The 24327-nt window shown below is 37.1% G+C and overlaps 1 protein-coding gene and 1 long non-coding RNA gene across 5 annotated transcripts in view; one reads left to right on the forward strand and one right to left on the reverse strand.

Annotated features, from left to right (window-relative positions):
- The window catches only part of SOX5 (SRY-box transcription factor 5), an 899287-nt gene that overhangs the window by 518624 nt on the left and 356336 nt on the right, over window positions 1-24327 (reverse strand). The window lies entirely within an intron of this gene.
- Window positions 1283-12937, forward strand: LOC116150335 (uncharacterized). The gene is made up of 3 exons (XR_004134032.2): window positions 1283-1856; window positions 7291-7338; window positions 12285-12937. It is a non-coding gene; the product is annotated as an uncharacterized LOC116150335 (long non-coding RNA).

Below are 24327 nucleotides of genomic sequence, written 5' to 3' on the forward strand. Positions count from 1 at the left end.
TTTAACTATCAACCACAGGGGGGGTGCCAGTCTCCCAACTCTTCCAAAATTTTAGTTTCAGGTTCTAGCTATTTAAGTAATAATCCAGAAAAATAAGATTATCTTTCCTCTGTATTTTTTAGTTAATTTATTTATTTATAAGTGTCAAAAAATCTCTCCTGAACAGAAAGACTGAAAATCAGCTCTGACTGAAAAGGAGAAAGGAAGCCTTGCCATGAATCAGGCTTGGAGGACAGACACAGAAAAAGCCAAATATTTAAAACAGAAAACACTCTTTCTTCCAAGGCCATGTAGTAGCTGCAAAACGCCATTAGAACCCCTCTCAGTTTTACCGAAGTCACCCCAGATCCCCTTGGCTATTTTCATCTCTTATTAGGAGTACCCAACTGCTGCTAAACCGCGCTGGTCAAAACCTAACAACATCCAACTCCTAGTTAATTTCCACTTCTAATCCCACTTTAGAAACAGTAATCAGTCCAAAACCGTCCCCTCCTTCCCTGAGATTCTCCTCAGAATCCTCCAGCAGAACCGAGCCTCAAAAGCTGCTCCCTCCTAACTCTCGTCAAGGGAATTCCATGGTTCTCTGGAATTCCCTCCCTCACTATGAGTCAATATATCCGATCTGGTCGGACCACAGGCTTGCTGTTGTTGGCCTTTAGCGAATTAGGTTTTTATACATTCAGTAAGCAATTACTGAGTTTCTACCATGTGGAATGCATTGGTGTTCTGGGAAAGATAAATGAAAATTAGTACCATTTCTTGCTTTCCTGAGGTCCCACTAACCTTGGAGAGGTAGGACAGAGATTTATAACAATGTGAATAAACACCACAAATAATCATTACAACAGAACAGTAGTCTGGAGGTTCAGAGGACAGAAGGGCAGACGTCAGGATGGGATCTGGGGATGCTTAGAGAGAAAGCAGCAGATGGCCTGGACCTTAAAAGAGATTTCCTGAGCCTGAAAACAGGCAGTCCCCGTGGAGGGGAAAAGAGGAACCAAGGTGCAGAGACTGGGATGAACCACGTGTGACCAGAGAATGGCAGTCTCCTATAGTCAGAACACAAAGTACGCAGTTCAGATTACTGGGAAGTCAGCCTGAAATCTGACACTAAAACCTATATTTTATTTGGTAGGTGATGTGGAAGCACGAAAGGTCTCTGAAAAAGGCAATGGCTCTGTCAGAGGTATACTTGAGGATGGTTTATCCAATAATGTCATGAGAGACTGGAAAGTGTTATAGAAAAAAAGTACTCATTCTTACACTTGTTAAAGGGCAGGCTGACTTCACACACAGGAACTACGGCAGCAGGACTAGGGACCGCAGTGCTACAACCGGATTTTGCATTAGGGAGAGATGGGACCCGACGTAATACAGAAAGGAAAAGTGGGACTTTACAGCCAAGGAGTTGGGTAGGGGTCGGGGGTCAGTGAACGGAAAATTCCTGAGAGGAAACATCAGAGGTGAGGAGGGATTTCTGGCTAAACCAACCTAACCCAACAAGACTCTTGCTGGAGGCAGGCAGGTGGTCAGACGTCGCGTAGGGGATGGAGGGAGAGGAAGCCCCTGAGCAGACACGGAGGGTGAGCAGATATCGAGGATGCGGGATTCCAGCTAAACCGACTCCGCAAGATTCTTGCTAAACCTGGGCAAGGCAGAGGCAGAGATGGAAGCACAAACGTCAGAGCCTGGTGGAGAAGAGTGTTCAGAGAAGCCTGACCAAAGCTTGGTCGAGGAGAGACTGTTGGCAGACAGAAGGCTATTTTAAACAGTCCTAGTGGGAGTTAACCAGGGTTCCAAGCAGGATGGAGAAACAAGAGCGGAAAGGAAAGAAGCACCTAAGACAAACACGGAAGGTGAAGTATCAGAGGGCGGTGACGGACAGGACAGAACAGAACAGGGGGATCCAGAGAGAGGGACCAGGGAGGGCTGAGGGGCGGAGCCTGGGTGGCTGGGAGACTGAAGACCCTTAAAAGAAGTGGGGAAATCAGAGGGGAGATGACGCAGTGGAGGAGAGTCCTGGGTGTACGTTCTGTTTCAGTCCACTCCACAGAGGTCCAGATTCTCACCCCTTCTCCGTTCTGTTTTAATAGCTATCCTAGAGAGAGAGCGGGCAGCATTTTCAACTAAAGGAAGTGAGCGACTTACAGTGAAACATGGGTTTCAGTTTCACTTTCAGCCATTACTGGCTCTGTGATCTTGGCAATTATTAACCACTCTAACCCTGAAAGTCTTCCTCTGTGCAAAGGGAATTCTAACAGTGCCTGTCTTAGAGAGGGGCAGTGAATGACTAAATTAAACGAGTGGGGGAAGCAGAGTGCTTGGCCAAGGGCTGCTAGCTTGCAAGTGGGATTCAGCCCCCGCGGCAGTGGGAGGAGGTGGGGACTACAGCTCTGACGGGTCAGGGGCTCCCTCTGGCCCTCTGTGAGCGTATCCACAAGGCGTGACTTGCTATACCTGTTTTCAAAAAGCTGCTTTAGCATCAAAGCCCACGCTTGGAAAGAACCCCTACTTATGCTTCTAGAGTTGCTTTTGGTTTGTTGGGGGTTGTTTCTAAATGTGGGTGTTATCTGACGCGTTCAGATGGACTGAGGGCCTTTAATTTGTTACTCTACCTCAAATAAATTAGAGTTTTAATAAGTCTATTTTGCTATAAATATCCTTTTAGATCTATCACTCAAAATCTTACATTATACTTCAAAAATACCATTTACTCCTGAAGAGGGCTAATAAAGGTCTGGAACTTTAAAGTATCTGGGTCTTATAAGAACAGATAAGAATGAAGTGTACTATTTGCATTTCAAAGTGATCTTCCAGTTTCCAAAACCCAACTCCTTTTTATGGGTTTGTAGTACATAGAAAAAGAAAGCTAATTTATTAAATAAACACCAAAATAAGTGCAGTCATTACTGACAATTATAAGTGGCATATGTGGTCTAACAAAGCAAAATAACATGTCTACGCCGGGCACCTCCTCTCCTGAGATTCTGCTGCGCCTTGTAGTGAGGAGGTGCGGGAAGTCTGGAGGAGGAATCCGGTATCAATCTCCCTTCAACAAGTCGGGAAACTCTGTTCTAGAGCTTTTTAACATCAGTCCTGACAAACTATCATGCATAAATTTCCAACCCGCAAACATCATATTTCTTGATCTTACATCACAATGTGAGAATGCACGAGTGCAGATTTGCAAGAATGAGTGAAAAGAAAATGTGTAAATTCCAAAGTTGTCTCCATCCAGGATCATGATGTGGTTTGTGCCTTTTAACTAGAGAAGATCAAATTCACCACCAATGGTGGGATGCAGCATCTCTTGGATGAGAGATTGCCCACTCCTGGGCAGCTCTGGATGGACAGCAGAGAGACTGGTAGCTAGTGGCACCTGTAAGAAATACGTGCACAGGACAATGCAATCGCCCGCTTAGAAGCTTGGCAGGACTCTCGCCTGGACATGCGAAAGGCATCATGTTATTCTGGAGGCAACTGCTTTACATCTCATTCTTAAATATATACCTTTAGTATAGCCTTGCCACTTAAAATAATGTCAGAGTAAGTTTCAGTATAACAACTGAGACCACAGAGGCATACCATTTGTTTATCCCTGTGTTCTGGAGCAGAAGTACCAAAGCAAAAAAGGAAATGTGCTTGCTTTTGACAATTGAGTTTTTCTCATGTTCATCTGCTAACACTTCCTTACACTGTAAGTCTGCATTTATTTTGCAGAGACTACACTGATCCTACACACAGAGATGACACCACTCCCCTCCAGGCTGGCCTGTCAATCAGAGTACTGTCTCTTCACATACAGCATGTTCCATATTTTCTTAGCTAATGTAGCCAGTGGTGTTTGGGTTTAGTTGTGCGTTAAATTAGTCATACAATTTCACGAACTCTTAAACATCGAATCTAAAGAGTAGGTGGATAGTGGGCATTCGTTATGGAAGCATTTGTGTGCGTGGGGGGTTGGGGTGGGGAAACCTGTTTGCAGGACAGGTAAGAAAACATACATTTTCATTTTAAACATTCCCTCTTAAAAACACCGGTCTAAAATTCTGCTTGTAGGAAATGACCTTCTGTTCTAAGTACGCGCAGGGGAAAGAGCAGACAATAAGAGGAACACTTAAGACACATAAAAGTGTGTCACATCAGTTTCAGCCGCTTACATCCACGGGATGATCCCAGAGATACTCCCCACATTTAAAGAGCTGCTGTAGGATGTCCCAGCTATTGCATCTGTGTGTGTCCCAGGCAACGTAATAGATTATATCTCGACTCCTTAAACAGCACCCTGATAATATGCAAGGCTAGAATGTCAGAAGCTATTAGAAACTCTCAGATGCACAATATATCTCCATCCCTGAGTTTTCCCCTTACACTGCGAAACACCCGACAACAGGCATGCAAACTGCTCAGCTGCAACTGTTCCAAGTCGAATAATTACAACTTGTCAGAAAGAATTAATTTTCCCATTTCTCATAAAGATGTGTAAAAATTACCATGTTATTATACACTGACACTCTCTGGAGGCAGACACAAAATTTAATTTTGAATTCTTTCCGCATATTAAATTAAATCCATAAATAAGAGTTTAGGCATTCACTCGGAAGCATATGTTCATTGGGAGCGAAAGCCAACACGAGCCCGGCTGTAATGGCTGTTGTAATGTTTTAATAGCTCGCTTCTTCTAAGCACCAATAAATTTACATGATCATAACAGTCGTGGGCATACAAGAAGCCCATTACTGTCTGGGCACAGGCAGCAGCGTTAACAGGATGGAAAAATGGAAAAAGGAAAAAAACTCTTAAATAAAATTAGGCAACTGCACTTGTCAGCTGCTCCATGATTGAATTTTTAATATTGTGGTCAATTGGTCAAAACAAATAATGGGATAAAATATTTTAATGTATTTAGAACCTGTTTCTGTGGTTAGCCCACAAAACTGTTTCTTGTTTGTTGGTTTTTCAAAAAAAAAAAAAAAAAGAAAAAAAAAGGACCATCTCAATCTTGCTGTTTTGAACAATTTTATATTTAAAGACACACTGTAATTTTTCATCTTTTAGAGGACACTGGCTCTCTATGCGCCCATATTTGAAGTTGGAGCATTTCAAATTCGGCTCAAAGGGTGATTCTTTTTAGCCAATGGAATGTGCCTTAGGGAGACTGCTTCGGGTGCTAAGAAGTGAGGTCTAAGGCAACCCTTGTGGGACACAGGAGTGCACTGCCTGCCTGCCTCTGCCTGGATCAGAGAATGCTTTCCTTTGGAAACATAAATGAATACATGCTCCACAATTAGAATCCAAACTGAAAAGAAAACACCACAGCCTTCAGACCATTACTGAGGTGATGTAAATTCCATTTAACAGGGTTTGTTTTCTGAATAAACAACTTACTTCTTAACTTCTATGAGCAAATTCACCCTGGTTGTGAAAACAAAATATAGAAAAACCTATACCATAATGCACATTACTTAAGTGCTTTTCAAGGATAAAGAGTCCAAAGTAATGGATGGTCTTACAGCGCAGGTCAGTGCTGGCTGGTTGGCATTTCTGGTCCTAATCATACAGATGCTGTCATTGATGGGAAGCTGTAGGGTTAGGGATGCAGTGAGCATGTTAGCAGAGAGTAAGAGAGGGAGTGGTGTTCAGAAAAAAAGGTTTTGTTAAGAAGGATATGTGAATTGGCCAAAGCTTTTTTCATAAAGGGGTGATGAGTAACACATGCCTAGAGAACTGGCATGCACTAAGAATGGAAATGAGAAAAAAAAGCATTTTTCCAAAAATGGCATGTAGATTTGATCATATTTACCCTTATAGATAGACTGCGATCATATAGGTAATGCTTATCCCAATGATTTCTCTTAACTAAGAAACCAATGCCATTTCAGTATAGTTTCATTTTATAGCCCAGTTCTGAATCATGAGATGTTTTTATACATATTCAGATATTATCAAAAAAAGTTATTGGTTTGAGAGTTTTCTGTTTTGAGAAAAAAGATTAAACCTCGTAATCTGCACCACAAAGACAGGTAACAAACTCTTCCTCCTTAATAATAAAAGATCTTAAAATTTTTTCAACAATGTGAGTACCCACTACTAAATAGTCTATAATTCATTGCTGATATTTAACAGAAAGTCAGAATAACTCTTCTACCTTTCCAAAAAATGCACAGATGCAACCAAAATCTCTTTTTTAAAAAACTGAGGTTGCTTAATACCAACTGAAATCAGCTTCAAAATTTTCAGTTAAATTTGTAGAAAAACTGAACTAAATATCCTAACACTCTGAGTAGCAGATAACTATATTTCTATCAAATCACCCATATTTTTTAAAGACAGTTTTTTTTTTAATCACTAATCCTCAAAAGAAAGGACAGAGCATATGCATTAAGTATTTCCGGATCAGAAATAGAAGAATAAATATAAACCCATCAGAATGTTCTGGGAAAAAAGATACACCTTGCCAAAACTTTATAAATGACTCTGAAACCTTTCTGCAAAGATTTCTCTTCAACGCTAAAAAACAAGGTATATATGGAGTGTTTTAAACCTCCTTTGAAATCTTTCTTCTCCTACATGATTTAATTCAGGTTGCTATTAAAATGGCTTACCAGGTGAAACATATTTATATCCAAAGTGTTGCAAAGTATTATTAAATGAAGGAAAAATCTGTCAGCAAGAAGTTTTAAGGAAAAAACGGCTGGGGACTGTACTCAGGTAATGAAAGATGGTGGATATATTGAAAGAGAATTAGAAGGTTTTCACATCTAAATATGTGCATAGGTTGATAACAAGTACACAAGTTTATTAATAATATTACCTGTGGTTACAAAGAAAGATTCTGACTAAGAAAGAATACTAGATTATACCATCTCTTTTGTCCAGTACGGTCTCTTTTATTGTAAAATGGTTGGAATAATTCTTCAGGAGCCAAATGACCCCCTGCCCATTGAGAAAGGACACTCACTGTCCCAAAGGACAACTCCCTTCTGTAACACTAGTTAATGCTAATACAAACAAATGGAACAGATTTTATAAAACCTATTTGAATAACAGAGTCTTTTTTTTCTCAAATACTATAAACTGGTCTGTTTGATTATTTATTATTTACATGAATACATCAATGTGCCATATGCCCCAAATTCTAGTAACAATGTAAACAGGTGGTAATAAAAATGTGGGCTATTAGGGTCTGAAATCTGATAAAAGACAAGTTAGTATAGTTTTCAGGAGGCTGGGGAATGTAATTACCCAAACTGTTGAATTAATCACTGGCTGAATCATGTTTATATTTAGGTATGGTGGATTTTTTGAATGGAAAGGAATTCTCAATTATAAAATGAGGTAAGCATTTAAAGTCTGTTAGAAGTTTCTTTTTGTGGGAAGGGGGTAGGTAATTAAGTTTATTTATTTATTTTTTTAATGGAGGTGCTGGGGATTGAACCCAATACCTCATGCATGCTAAATGCACATTCTATCACTCCCCGCCAAAATCTGCTAGAATTTTCTTAATAGTAAAATATCTGGGATCAAATTAACCAGATTTGACTTTATATTTCCCCTTTTACGCACTCCCCTTTGAATTAAATTTTGAGAAATATAGAAAATTTCTCCTTATTCTACTATTTCCCACTTAGAAAAAGGAACTACCACGCTCAACAAAAGGAGGCTTTTCCCAGGAACAGAGAGACATTAAATGTACAGCAGGTGCTCGCTAGTACAGGGTCGGAGAGAAGAAGCCAGGGGACAGAATACACAGAGCTGCCTCTCCTCTCCAGCTGCTTTCTCCATTCCAGCTCTTGGGACTGAATTTAAGCCAAGGATACCTGTAACACTGAGCCCCCAAAATACAGAAAGGAGATGCAGGGTACTGGTTGCTGCACACATGAGCTAAAGTGGCAAGCCTCTAATGAGGTATAAAATACGGATTACAGTAGATCTGTTCCAGACTATGTCCAAAGGTTTGTTGCTAGTAGTATTAATAGGGGTATACAGAAATATCATCTTCTTTATTTCCTTTTTCTCCTCTATAATGGGAAGCTGGTGGAGAGGGTGCTTGATAAAGACACCTTCTCTAATCCTTGACAAATCTATTAACTTTGATTCTCATCAACATTCACTTTATCTACTCACTTACGTATTTGTATTTTTCATTTAAAACACACATCACTGGGGCCAAGGTGGAGTAGGAGGGACTGGATTTACTATTCTACCAGAAACAACAACAAAAAATTAGCAAAATACGTGAAACAATACTTTGTAAAATATTAGACACCAGGCAACAGAGGATATTGATTATTGAGAAACAAGTAAAATTAGGTTACTCTCTTGAGAGATTTTGCAGGCTGTTGCTCAGGAAAAGGGAGTTCAGGTGGGTCTGACAGATTCCCTGAGTTAACGAGACAGAAATGAATCCAAGAAGACAAAGGCAGTCAGGATTCATATGACCAATTCTTAGAGAAAAGAGCTGCACAGAGAATTTGGGAGATTTAGAGGCTTCCCCTCAAGCATTCAGCAGAGATCAGTATATGTGTGAGGAAACTGCCCATAGCTAGAAAAAGAACCAAAATTAGAGGAAATCGTAACTTAAGTTTCACACAAGCTAGGCATAGGGCCTATTTTCATCACCCTCACTGGGAAGGAAAGACTCACAATTCACAGAACTATGTTAAGTACTCAGAAGTGCCTTGCCTTCAGAGTAGGGAAAAAGTGACTCTAGAAAAAAATGCCAGTTTGGTTCCCACCTAATAAACCATAAAAGCAAGACCTAAAAGTATTGATCTGTTTCCACTGAGTTCTAGAAAATAGCTAAAAAGTATTTATAGGAGTACAAAAATATCCAGGATCCAATGAGGTAAACTTTACAAAATTTGGCATCCTATAAAAAATTACCAGGTACATAAAGAAGCAGGAAAATATGAACCACAATTAGAAGAAAAGTCAATCACTCAAAACTGACCCCAAACTGACAGAGATGTTAGAAATAGCAGAAATGTTGAATAATAATTGTTAGTTATTTAATTTCATTCTGTACAATCAAAAACCTAGGTGAAAGATAGAAAATATTAACCAAAGACATGGAAAATACAAAAAAGATCCAAACCTACCTTCTAGATAATAAAACTACAATGTTTCTAGGGAACAACAGAGAATCAGTGAGTTGTGGGACAACTCCAGGAACTGCACATTCTGATATATGTGCACATGGGGTAAAGCAGGTGAGGACAGGAAAACAATGTTTGAAGAAATAATGGTATGAAAAATTTTGAATTGATGAAAAGTATAAACCTACAGATAAAAGAAAGAAAATAATTGACAACCTTGAATTCTATACCCAGCAAAAATATCTTTCAAAAAGAAAAGTAAAATAGAAAGTAGAAAATACTATTACAAAAGTAAAAAAGTAAAATAAAATAAAATCACTAGAGGATACACCACACAGAAATTTTAAAGGAAACCATTCAAGCAGAAGGATTATTTAAGTGAGATAAAAAATAAAATATCAGTAGATAAAATTAATGCGAACAAAATCTGGTTCTTTGAGAAGACCAATAAAATTGATAAATCTTTAGCTGTCTGATCAGAAAAAGAAAAGAGAGAGAAAGAAGACACAAATAACCAATATGAGGAATGAGAAAAATGACATCACTTGAGAGTCTTCAAATGTTAAAATGATTATATTATAATCAACTTTATGGCAACAAATTTCACAACTTGTACAAAACAGACATACTCACTAAAAGATACAAATTACCAATGCTCACTCAAGAAAAAAATAGGTAACACAAATAACTTTATGTTTATTTTTTAAATGAGATTGTAGTTACAAAAACAAAACAAAATGAAACCCTTTCCACAAAGAAAAATCTAGGCCCATCTTGCTTCACTGGTAAATTCTACCAAACATTATATAGATAAATTAATTTCTCTGCAAGCTCTTACACAAAGTTGAAAAGGAAAGAATACCTCTCAAGTCATTCTATGAGGGCAACATATCCTGATATTAAACCAGACAAAGACTTACAAGAAACATACAGAATACAAAATACAAAATACAAAAATTGTAACAAACTATGTGATCATATCAGTAGATAGAGAAAATGTATTTAAAAGTCCAACATCTACTCTTCATGAAGATGCTCAGTATACTAGAAATACAAAGGACTTTCTCAACATGATAAAGAACATCTACCAAAAAAAACTAGGAGGTAGCATCATACTTAAATAAGAAAGAATAAATTCCTAAGATCAGGAATAAGACAAGGCGTCCACTATCACAATTTCTTTCAACCTTGTATTGGAGGTTGTACTGGAGTGCAACAAGCAGAAAAAGCAATAAAAGGCAGCTAGATATGAAAGCGATAAGCAATACTGTCTTTATTCACTGACAATATAATTGTATATATTAGAAAATCTAATTGAATTCCCAATAAAGTTACTAAAACTAATGAGTTGGGAGGGTTGCAGAATATAAAAGCAATACACAAAAATCAATTGTATGCTATACCAAAAATGAAAATTCAGAAATTGAAATTTAAAATACAATATCATTTATAATAGCATCAAAATGATAAAATATGGATTCACCTGAAAAGTAACTGCAGTACCTACACACTGAATATTATAATCATTCCCAAGATAAAGAAGATGCACATAAATGGAAAGGTATATACTTCATTCATTGCTAAAAACCCAATATCGTTAAGATGTCAGTTCTTCTCAAATCATTCTACAGATTACAAAGAACAATTGCAACATAATTTCAATCAAAATCCCAGAAGGCTTTTTTTTTTTTTTGTAGAAATGGACCAATTCCTTCTAAAATTGAGAAGAAATGCAAGGTACTGGAATAGTCATACACCTTAAAGGAAAAAAACTTACAAAGTTTGTGTACTAACCTGACCTGATTTCAAGTCATACTATAAAGCGACAGCAATTAAAAAAAAAAAAAAGTATGGTACTGGCACAACGAGGGACAAATAGATCAATGGAACATCACAGAGAGTTTGGAAATTGACCTACAGATATATGGAAAATTGATTTTTGACAGAAGTGCAAAATGGAAATTCAGTGGAGAAAGTATATAGCCTTTTCAAAGATTGGTGCTAGAACAAGTGGGCATCCATGTGGGAAAAAAACTTTAGTCCATAACTTGCACCATTTACAGTATCAACTCAAAATGGGCCATAGACCTAAACATAAACCTTAAATCTATAGAACTTCTAGAAGAATACATAGAAAAAAAATCTTTATGACTTTGGGTTAGGCAAATATTCCTTAGGTACAAAACCAAAAGCATAATCCACAGAAGAAAAAAATAGGCTGACTTCATCAAAAATAAAAAATTTTAATTCTTCAAAATACACTTTTTAAAGAATAAACAGTCAAGTCATACGCCACAAGAAAATATTTCCAAATCAATATACTGATGAAGGATCTGTATCCAGAATATATGAGACTCTCGAAACTCAATAATAAAAAAATCAGATAACCCAGTTTAAACATGGTCAAGAGATATGAACAGACATTTCGCCATGAAGATATGAAGATAGTAAACAGGCACATGAAAATATTCCTCATATCATTAGTCATTTGGTAAATATAAGTTAACCACTGTGAGATGTAACTACTAACATTAAAAAGACCAACCACACCAAGTTGTGGTGAGGATGTGCAGGAAGTGGGGCTCCTCTACGCTGCTGGTGGGAAAACAATGCTAGTTTCTTAAAAAGTTAAATACACATCTACCCTGTGATCCAGTCATTCCACTTCAAGGTGTTTACTCCAGACACATTAAAAATGGCCATAAAATACATAGACATGAATGCTAATAGCAGCCTTACAGGTAACAGTCAAACTGGCAACAATTCAGCATCTATCAACAGGTGACTAAATAAACTATGTATATACGTACAATGAATACTACTCAGTAATAATAAGGAGTGAACTGTTGATACACATGATAACATGGATAAATCTAAATAATTATGACAAGTTAAAGAAACCAGACCAAAGAAAAAAGTGTATATAATGGATGATTCCATTTGTATAAAATTCTGGATGATGCAAACTAATTTATAATGACAGTAGATAAAGACATGAGAAAACTTTGGGGGGTGATGGCATATTCACTATCTTGATTGGGGTGACTGTTCGGGGGACGTATACATATATCAATACTTACCAAATTGTACACTTTGAATATGTGCAAATATATATCAATTATATCCCAATAAACTTAGAAACTATTGTAATTATTATTATTATACTGTATATGTCTGTTATTTTAGGTTCTTCTTCTACATGAAGAGTGAATACTTCATGCAACCATGAATTTTTGTCTGTTTACTCCACTGTTGTATCCTCAATGCCTAAAGCAATGCCCACCTGACAGTAGGTGCTAAATAAATATTTGTGTGATGAGCAATCTAGGAAGATTCTCGGGTTCTGACTCACCCTAATGCAGAAGTAATGAGTTCATTCACAACGATGTATACTACAGAAGCAAGAAAAGATCTGGGGAAAATGATGTCAACTTGCAAATGTAAAACTGAGGTATTCATGGTACCTTCAAGGGCAGATGTTCAGTAAGTAGTTGTAATAGACGAGTTCATGGGCTAAAGATAAAAATTTAGTGACCACCGACATTTAGGTGATAGTCAAAGCCATTGATGTCAACAAAATGACTCAAAGAAAGCTGACTAAGAGGGAAAATGCCAAATAAGCTACAAGAAAGCCACCATTTCAGGGATGGGCAGGGGAAGACGATGCTATTAAGGATATTAATACTGGGTAGGTAAAAAGATGGAGGAAAAGTCAGTTTAATGTTGTCTCAAAAGCCAAAAGAAATGAAAAATTTAAAAAAGAGAAATAGTCAACATCTAGCATGAAGCACAGACACTAAGTAAAATCAGGGCTGAATCATACATAGCTTCTGGACACAGTAACTGAGAGGCTCTGGAGCCATGGCTGAAACAGAGTTGTGGCAAGCTTGTTGGTAAAGGCAAGGTCTTAGTGGGAAGGAAGAAAGTTCTCGAACAAAAAAAATCAACAAAGCAACGGTCTTGTTTTAGGAAGATATCATGAAATATCCTGCATGAGAGACGAATGTAAAGAGAATTAAGAAGGAAGACTATTTGTAACACAATGTACTGGAGGGAGGTGAACAGGGTCTGTATAAAAGTAGTGTCAGTGGAATAGCAGGGGAGATCACTGTACAACATCACAGAGAAAAAAATCATATAATTTAGTAATGTATTAGATGCAAATGTCAAAGGACATTGAGAACTAAAAGGAGATGCCATGTTTAGAGTCATGGCAGATTGGAAAGATAGGGATATTAATAGCAATGAAAAAATCGGGAATGAGACCTGATTGGTGGAGGAGAGAGGAACATTCTAATCTAGAAAGTATTTTTATCTTTCTGTAGTTTCCTATTCCAAGTTTTAAAGATATCTGTGAAGGTGTACATAACGAATCCATAATTCATGAAAAAGAAATCCTACAGTTGTGGAAATTGTCATTAAATTTAGGTATACTGACTTAATGAGGTAGTGCCTCACCTATTTTTATTGGGGTGTTATTGGTAAAAATCATAGCCATAATTTCAACTGTGTAATTATAATTGAGGAAAAATACATCTGATATATTTGTTAAAACTTTAGCTCCTTGGTGGTGATGACGACGATATGCGCTGTGTGGTAAGAAAGTTCTGACGTGACAGTGGTATCCTGAGGGCATCATGTGAGCTGCTTGCTGTTTGAAAGGCAACTCCTTCCTGAGCTACTCAAACAGCGGAAGGAACACAATGCTCTCCAGCTACTGCTATGCCCTCAAGCTTGGGCTGAAGTTTCTCATTGAAGTTCTCTTTAATTAGGACTGCTGAGAATCAATTTCTGTATTTCTTAAAAAAGTATGATTTCATAGAACTTGAGGAAAGAGGTAAAAAATAAGCTTACCATTACTCAAGACCACACAAAATAATATATATTCATTCTATCATAATACCGGTTGATATATATTCCCCTGTGCTTTATTCTTAATCATAAATAGCTTTAAGAAGCTAGGAAATGTATCATCTCATTGAATACATTGAGAAATATTCTAACATTTAAAACTCTCAGTTTTCCTCTATCACTGAAAGGCTTTCAACTGACCTGTTTCTCAACATACAAGCATTTTGTACTCTGTAAAAATCTTCTCTTGAATGTTTTTAAATTTCTTTAGGCTTCCATTAATATACTACATACATAAATAAAGATGTAAGTTGTCATACGCCTGGGTAAAACCAGTTTTTTTCAGATTTCAAAGATTGTTGTGGTCATTAGCTAAAAGTGTATCACAGCATGTCATATGTCATTGATTTTAAAAGTCTTGTATTTATTACCAATCCAGCATGACTTTCACGTACATTTTATGAGTTTTTATCTGGCGGAATTTAACTACCTTGGGCAAAAGTACTTTGGTAGCTCTTGTAAAGGGATGCCTCCCAGAAAGGAAGCGCTGAGCTGCACATGTGAGCCAGTCTTGCTCTGCCCCAGACCTGCTCATCCTATCCGTGCCTTGGATTCCCTCACCTGTGAAATAGAGATACAGGTGGCCTCTACCAAACTTACAGGTCTGAAACAAAAAATAACAGAACATCACCTGTAAAGTGTCTCACAAAATCGTAAGTGGGACATAACTCAACATGCTCTTCTATCAAGACAAATACATTCAATATACTGTTGTTGTTGTTGTTGTTGTTCTTTGTTTAAATCTTCTTAAATTTGGCAAAGGTTTTTGAACTTGTCAACATACTGGAATGAATACCATCAGACAGGATAGCACGCATTATTTGGTAAGACTTGGTTATAAAATTGCAGGAAGAAAATGAAGGTGCTTAGTGCAGCCCAGCCATGGCATAGGGAAAAAAAAAAACAGTAATCATATCTAATTAGTGCTAAAATAATGTTTCCCTTTGAAATGTTTAATTAGCGTGGTTTTATTACATAAACATTCTTGATATAGAGCGCAGGGTAGAGCTCGAAGACTCTGATGAGTTAAATGTTGCAAAGTGCTCTTGTGCCCTGTGTGGGGCAGAACCTGACAAGGAGCTGTTAGCAGATGTCTGGACCATCGGTGGAGCCAGGATGCTTGCTCCGAACAGCAGGCCGTCATTTCAACCATTGTTGCTTCTACCAAACCTCCCAGTGAGCTTTCAATTTAACAGCATCACCAGCAGACAAAGAAATTTCTTACAATTTGCCCTTCAGTTCAGAGACGAATTCTATTTAAACTTGTCTAACCTCTCATAACGTATTAGTTATTGTTGCCAGCCTGTGTGTGTCCCCTGGCAATGAGCTCCTCGTTCCAGGAGAAGGAGGGGGTGCCCTTCAGCTTGATAAAGCTAGACCAGATTTACTGGCAGGCTGACAGGATGCTTGTCTCAAGATTGCAGCAAATTTAATTAACCTTATTACAAATATGGTTTTCTTGATGATTACATCACAATTTGGTCTTGCTTTGCCTACTGCTGTTTCAAGTAATATGTGCTTTCTAAAACAGTTTTCTAGAAAAGCTCAGACTATTGGAACAAGTAAACTTATCCTGGCTCTGACCCCTCCTACCTATGATCCTGTTTTCACAGTTTCACGCACAACATCTTCCCTGGATCCTTGTCACTTTACCTTTGTTCTTGCACACCTTGCTGAAATCATGGCAAGAGGTAACTTTACAATAAAACTTAAGTGAGTCTAAGACATTAAACATACATAAAGGTTCTGGTGTAGACATCAGCACAGGGCTAATTGTTGCCCTAAATTCTTACCAAAGAGATTATCCTGGTCTTTGAAAAGTACAAGGGATTGTATCAGCTTCAAAGCCTAGTCAGGCCTTTTAACAAAAATAAATATTCTCATTTAAAAGCCTACACACACACTCACACACACACCACCCCCACAGTCGTGCTTTTCTCCAGAGGACTCTTGCCTCCCTAGTTCCTGAGGCCCTAAGTCCCTGGAATTGAGAGACTGGGAAGGAACATTCAGCCAACCAGACTAACTCATGCCCGGAACACCCAACCTCCAATTCAACATGCTTTCTTTTATGCAAACAGCTCAAGAGAATCCTCTTCCTCTAGGAGATTGCCCGGGTAAACCAGAAGAATTGCAGTCACTTCCACGTTACCCAAGAGCATCCCTCAAGGTTCCTTCTGATCTCAAAATACACAGCTTCCTTTTGCGACTGGAGGGTCTCGGCCTGTGGATACATCTCTAAAGTGTAAGCCCTTTAGGGTCATTCAGACCGAGGTTGCTTGACTTTGGATGGCGGTCAGGGCTCCAGGCCTAATCAGCCCTGTCGAGGGCCTGTTCATACATGGAAAGTTTTATTCCAAATAGATGGCAGGAGGAGGAAACATGAGAGTATCGTGGAGGCTCCCTATACAACAAAGGACTTTAAAGTGTTAATGCACCTTCTGCACAGCTACACGGAGCGGTCTGATCACTTAGCGTCTGGCAGATTACCCTTTTGAAAGGGGAAAAGAGAAAAATTTGTAAACAAGTTAGATGCCCAACAATCAGGGAATTGTTAGCCTAATAATCTATTCAATAAAATGCTTGGGAAGCATTGAAAAAGATTTATGAAGCGTTTACAACAACAGAAAGACATGTTCAAAGTTCAGAGAAAAAAACTAGGATACAAAAATTGTTTGGACATATAAAGAATAAAATATTTGGACAGAAAAAAAGCATTTAAAGTGGTTATCTTATGGTAGTGGGTAAAATGCATTTATGTTTCTTTTCTTTCTTCTGCCCTTATTTTTCATAATATAATAATTATAATTAGTATATTAAATTTGATGATAAATAATAACAAAATAACATGCTGCTTCATGCTGAAAATTAGTGTAAGCTTAATTTTTTTCATTAGAAGAAAATCTAAACTTATCATGAGTTAGTTGTAGAAGTAAATTATGCCTTATAATCAGGAACAAATTCATACTTTGAGAATATTTTCTTTCTTATTTTTATTTGAACCTCTAGGCTCTGCTAAGAACTTGAAATTAAATATAAATGAGTGTATCTTCCTTGAGAACAGGAATTCTTGTTCCTGAGCACTGCTCAGGGTGGTCTCCTCATACTGAAGCTTCTTTATAAATATCTAAAGAATTAATATAATGATCACTCCCGATACATATGAAGTCCACCGTTTTCTTGCAAATAAATTACATGTATGTCAAACCTAGATAAGACAGGAGAATTTAGTTAATCATCCTCTACTGGTAGTCATGGGAATAGAGAAAATAGATTCTTGCTTTCCAAGACAGATGAAAAACGTTGGTTTTAGATATTTTTCTTGATTCATCATTTGTTTGTTGAATTATTTGGGGTATTTTGAAAGAGGTTCCAAACATCCTTATCAAACTCTCTTATTTCGGAAGACATTGCTTCCTTAATGCTACAATCATGACATGAAGTTATTCTGAAACAAACCCCAAAAGTTGCAGCTATTGAAAAACTTTTGGGTTCAGAGGTGCAGAAAGCAAGTCTAGCAACCTACGGCTATGTTCTGCCCATGCGGTGGCCTCCGTCCTGAAAAACCTCTTCCCTTGTACAGTGTCAGGTTCTCTTCACTAAATTGTCTAAAACAATATGACCAGGATGTTCACTTAGGTTGTTAATAAATAGGGGTTGAAAACAAAAGATAAAGTAAGGCAAGTGAATTTGAACCTGTCTCTTCTCAATGCTTAGCTGAGCTGAGCTAAGAAAACGAGACTTTCATTCAAGCGTGGAAAGAAAACAGGTGGATCTGTCTGAGGAAGGAGTTCGGACCTGGATGCAGGCAGCTGGATGGCATCTGTAGGGTGTCAGGTACTTGAAACTCAAAAAAGCAACAGGAGGTAAAAAGTAGATGTAGAAATAGAGGGAGGAAATGCAACAAAAACAGAGCTTATATTTTGAATGGACATGAATAGGATGGACAACTATCCCCTCAGATCAGATCCCATCTTCAGTGATTCTGAGGACCCAACTCCCAGCTTCTGTAGGCTTTGTTTCTCCCCCTTGGCACTTGCAACTTTTCTTTTGAGGACTCCCCTTAGGCTACTGGGGCCCGTTGCACTGTAAGAGCAGGGGCTGGAAGTGCCTGGCAATGTGGGTTTTATCCCCTCCTGCCTGGTCCTGTGGGCTTATAATCTAAGACTGCCTGGTAGGGATGACAGCTGACAGTCCCTGGCAGGATGACAACCAACTCCTTTGCCTTGAGATGATAAAAACTCTAAGGTGTAATTTACATTCCAAGCCCTCCACAAGACTAGGTCTGGAATCATACCCTGTTTGGCTTCCAGCCTTCTCTGTCCTGCTCCCTCCACTCTCTTATTGGTTTCTCTTGGGAGCACTTCCTTAATCAATAACTTGCACATGAATCCTTGTCTCAGGGTCTGCTTCTGGGGAACTATACTACTGTACATCTCAGAAAGTGGAACACATCACCATTTTTCCTTCCTCCCTCCTCCTCCTCACCTTCCTCCTGTTCTACCCTCCTGAATTCACCCCTTCCTGACTTCAGTCCCCAGAACTCATGCCAGATCATTATTCCTAGTTTATCTGTCCTAGATATATTAAACCAGCTGAACCAAGTAAAATTCTAAGAGAACTTAGCACTTCATAAAATATTATGCAATTAAGTCATATATTCAAAGACTTCATTGCAAGAACAATTTAGAAACTTATTTTTCTTAGATACAGCAATTAATGAGTTCCATGACCGATTCCCAAAGGAACAGCAAAAGTTATCCACAACAAAGGAAATATAGGATTCTAAAGGTATTACCATATTCTGTCCATGGACTTAAAAATCTATTGATGAATAGTTCATAAGAAGCTGTAAATTTGTGGGAAAATGTGCTTTTGTAAATAACAGTGTTTGATCACATGAAATGAGAGGTATGTGTGGTATGAAAACATTACTCAAGTTCTCTGCAGTGTTCCAAGTTATAAGATATATTCTATCTTACATTTGTCTGTGATAATTACAAATTATTTCTGTTTAATATTCATTATTTCTCTTTGATTAGCCTAAGAACATCCTACTTTCCTTCTCATTTCTAATTTTTCACCTTCCGTGTTCTCTTTCCATTTTCATTGCAATGGAGTTTCATTTTACCTTCATAAGCTATTCGATCTCCATTTTGTTTAATTAGCATATCTATGGCACTTTGGCATTCTTATATATAGTTAAGCCTTTTTAAAACTTCTTAAAATGTATAAATATTTCATTAAATAAATATAAATTCAAAACAAAATTCTTCATTGAACTAAATTACTGCTTAGGATTGCACGCAATTATTATAACACATTTAAATACTGTACTAAGTTCAAAATAGGTGAAATATATTTAACATTACACTGTAGAAACTATAAGCCTAATTAAAACAATAATTAAATGCACAGAAACAAATGCAACTCTTATAGTCAAGTTTCTTCTCACGTTTTTAATGTCAACAGATATAACTTAGAGGGCGTATTTTTTCATTTAATTTCATTTAATCTTCATTGAACCATTTGTTCACTGGTTGATCAATTTAACAAGTCTAGGGCAACAAAACTAAACGTGTTAACTAGCTATCTGGATGGGATTTGGTTGAGTAGATTGCAGATCCAGTTCATAGCAGTAATCCTATGGGCAACGCACTCTGAATTTCAATGACTGGTTTGCAAATGAATTCTTTTAAGATGACCTGTCCTGATAGAAATCTAACAAACACTGCTTTGATATTACGGAGACGAAAAAATTAGTCAGCTAAGACATTCCCCTTGAATCTCTCAGTCACATGAAGTGAAGCACCAATGTTTAGTGCACAAAAATGTACAATTCAAGAGTAAATAAAGAGGCTGACAGTATGGCAGTTACACGGGCTCCAGTACTCATTAAGCAGGCTTCTTCTCTTATTCTTCTTTTATACTTAATTCGTCTGTGTTCTATACAATAATCCTGAGTGTTTCAAAATAAAATGGTGTATGTAATTTGTTTGAGTAATTATCAATTCAGCAAACCTTACTTATATTTTACTTCTGTTCCTTACAAAAGGAGAGTTTTTAAGACTCAGGTTATAGGTGAACTAATTATTCAAGGCAGTTTTACTAAGGTCAGTTTCTCCAAACAAAAAGTCTAACACATTTGGAAAACCAAAACCTTTCAAATGATTTTACTCTATTAATTAGCATGTAGGTCATATTAACACTCCCACAAAAGAAGACAACGTGGTAGAAAAGGCAGCATATCATTTCACTGCTTTACACCACAATAACTAACAGAATAAAAATGTTTATCTAACGAAATAAAAATCCTTGATCCTCTTGGAATCAACAAGCCACTAATACTACAGTCTAAAATTTCAGAATTTCCTTCTATAGAGGAAAATATTTTATAGAAGGAATCAAACTGAATTATCGTTGGCCAAGATGCCACAGGAACAACTCACATTTACCCAGAATGAGTATGTATTTAGAAAAAATACTGACTTTATGGAAAATCATTGATACATATGTGTAACTTCCTTAGTGGGTCAAGTCACATTATCTTTCTGTCATTAAACACAGCTTTGCGGTGCAGATAACAATTTAATAGCACTGCTTTTTACATTTGGAAATGAATTTTGCCCTTCAAAGAAGTCTCCTTGGAAACAACAAACTTATTCCAGTAATTCCATTGCTCTGTTTCTGGAATTGTCATTTAGAAACTGCAACGTATTTTTTGAGATCCTTCTTGATAAGCAAAACCTGTTTTTGTCTACTGAATTGGGTGAAAATACCTGGTAACACATTTGGGTAAAGTTTTGTGACGTTCTTATAAATAATGAAGCATGGGGACTGTCGCACCACATAACTTCTAAATTACTATGAAATTAAATATAAAATATTTTCAAAATTACTTCAAACAGTAGCAATTACAGACCAAAGTAATAAAGTGACATTCATTTGAAGGGATATGATGTGTTGGGGTGAGAAATCATTCTTAGGTAGATTATATATATATATGGGTTTGATAAAATCATTGTTTACATTTATTATGTCTAATCCCCTGACTTCTCCAAAAGTCTTTATGTCATTCTCTCATGCATCCATCCATCCCTTTAACCATTCATTGATTTATTAATCAAACACTTGTGAACTATTACAACATACCAGGCTAAACCCAAGGGCACAAGATAAGTAAGACAGTCCCTATTACTCTTTTATGTTCTTGGATTTTCCCCGCAAACATTGCAAATTCAATTATCTGTTCCTAAATAGGAAATCGCTTAAAATAATCTGAATCTTAAGGAAACATTTATTTTGTAACAAAGTCTATTCTAAGAGAAAATACTCAATGAATTTACTGACTTTGAGATTCTTGTGTTTTTCCTGTTACTGCCAACAACTTAGAATAACCTGTCAGTTGGTTTTGAAACTCAATAAATTTCCCCCAATGAACTCACTATCCATTATTCAGGCACAGAAATTACTTAATCACCCAGTATCTCATTAACAGCTCTTAATCATATAATATTCTCATTCTCTAATCCTAATTTTAGAAGATAGCATATGATAATAAAACAAATTCATATTATCAGTTATTTTAAGGAACAGATTCCGAGGAATATTCTGGGATCAGTATCATTCAAACTAACACTCTACTCATTCAACACTCACATCCAAGTAATTGACAAGGTGAATAATTATGCAGAAACAGGATGCCAACAGACTGGGAAGATCTGCAATCCTTATGGATGTAACATTATTCAGAATATTGTACTTGGACAGAAAAGTATATTCACTCCAATGTTTTCAACAACAGACTATTATAAATAAAATGTTTTTATAGTATTTTTATAACTTTTGTTTATTTTATAATAAAGTATTTTTAACCAGGATATGACTTTAGGCAAAGATTCCTATCCCTCATAATCCAATAATCAAAGTTGTTTTAACAGTCAAAGTTTTAATGTCAATAACAATTACAACTAGAAAAGTACAAGCAACATCTACTGATTACTGCCATACACATTGCTCCTTCAATCAAGAGACAAAAATTAAATTCTTAGCCTTTAGCTTTACAGGCCACTATTTTCCTACTATGAAGATGATGAAAGGGAAAAAAAATCAAATGTAAGTCTGTCTAGAAAAAGGTTGGTAAGTTTAACAAAGAAAAACAAAATATACAAGAAATAAATCAAATGTAGTTAGACATGTTAAATGTTATAACATTCCTGAGGTTTTAATGATTATATTTCTAGAGCAAGGAAGAGCATTACCCTAAGTCATCTTCTTTCTTGAACTCTATCTTGATGCTCGTGGTAAAAAAGAGAAGAATGGCAGGTGACCAGAGGAGGGCAGATGAGCTTTATAAGCCCTCAGGACATTTTCATGGCATGCTGTGAGCGATGATGAACATTAAATGTTTATAATCAATGAAGTGAAATGATCAAATTTCTGTTGTTAGAAAGATCACTCCACTGGCAGCATGGAAGATTGATGCAAGAGAGGGGATTGGATGAAGGGAGATTAGCTAAAAGTCTACAACATGAAAGGATGAAAAAGGTGTGAAACTGAATCCTAGTGACGCTTAAAGGGAGGGAGGGAGGGACACGAGAGACACTTCTGACTAATATACTAGGTTCAACCTCACTGAAGTGTTTCTTTCTCTATATGTTTATGGCCCAAACTGAACTGACTAAATGTCAACATCTGTGAGAAGAGTAGCTTAATATAAAAAGTTCTAGACGGCGAAGACATGACGTGTCTTAAAGGGAAGTTGTAAAAGTTACTTTTCAGGAGATGACTCACTTACGCAGCTCCAGGCACAAACAGTAACAACACACATAAACATACACACTCCCCAGCTACAGGGCTTTGGAGTTAATAAAGCGCTTTCATATGCATTCCTTAATGATCTCAACAACTTTGTTGAAACAGGTTTCATTATCCCCACTTTGCAGTTGAGAAAACTGAAACACAGAGATGACTCCATTTTTATGGGCTCATTCAATTGTGATATGGGGGGCTTAACTCCACACCTTCCTACTCTGAGATGTTGTTATCCTAGTGTGGTTTTATTCCTGCCTGAAAGAAAGTGGCAGATTTCTAGATAATCCTCCAGAGGACCTTTTCTACAAAGTCTTGAATCTTCCATTTATTAACCATAAACTCTTGGCCAAGAAAGCTACTTCTTGCTAAGCCTCAGCTGTTGTGACAATATAATAAAAGCATGTATTTAAAGTGCCTCTGGCACTGACCGGTATTCTAAATCCCACCCTCTGTCAAGTACCTGAGGATAGCTACTATTTCCAGCAGCAACGTCACACAGGCCACGTTTCATAGCTCAGTTGTAAAGTACACAGAGGTAAACTCCGAATATACCCACAGGATCTGCTTCCCGAAGCAGAGAATATAAATATTAGAGAGTCAGTGCCAGGGCCTGTATGTTTACTATTAATGAGCATTAGCTAAGGAGAACAAATAAGAACAGTAAGGTAAACGCCAATTAAGAGGAGTGTAAAATGTAAGGAGATGAGAGTTTCAAGTAATTACTATACCCAACAGAAGCAAATGTTCCAAAGAGGAAAAGGAGAGTGACTACTAATAACGCTTCGCTGAGTTTGACAATTTAAGAAGTTATTTCTCATAATAATAAAAACTATCGTCCAGAAACGTCCCCAAAGTTAAAAATAAAATTAACACACCGTTGTTAGGGTCCTGGGAAAGGGGAAAGTCACACTAGGCTCTTTGGAATGTAACTGGATTATTAAGTAACAAGAGCCCCCAAATGTGTATCACTCTTTCTCAACAATTTCAAATTCTACAACTTTTCCCATTTAAAAACAATCAGAATTCCACAAACAACCTAAGAATATCAAATATGGTTTTGAAAAAAAAAATTATGGTTTACATGAGAATTTAATGGAAACCACTGGTGAGGAAACTGCTGTGCAATGTGCAGGAGCTTCATGCCTTAAATGACACTGGCAGTAAACAGAAGGAAAAGGATAAGTAGAGGAAACAGAAAAATCCTGAACCTAGAGCTGATCATTGCCAATCTTTGACAGTAATTAAGTTAAAAAAAGTGCCTACTAGAGTTTAAGAGCTTTTGACACATGCTCTCCAGAAGGCTTTTATCGAATGATGTATAATAGACCAGGCCTTCTTCAGTAAACAGACCAGCTCCTTCATTGTCTCCAGCTAGCCCAACGATACAGCTAGCCCAAAGGCTGAGGATGCTTCCTGGATTAACCAGCTAGCGCCTATGATTTAAGCACACTCATCTAGATTTAGCCAAAATCACCCTCATAAATGAACACACACAGTGGTTCCT

This window comes from Camelus dromedarius, chromosome 25, assembly GCF_036321535.1.
Source record: "Camelus dromedarius isolate mCamDro1 chromosome 25, mCamDro1.pat, whole genome shotgun sequence".
Taxonomy (NCBI): domain Eukaryota; kingdom Metazoa; phylum Chordata; class Mammalia; order Artiodactyla; family Camelidae; genus Camelus; species Camelus dromedarius.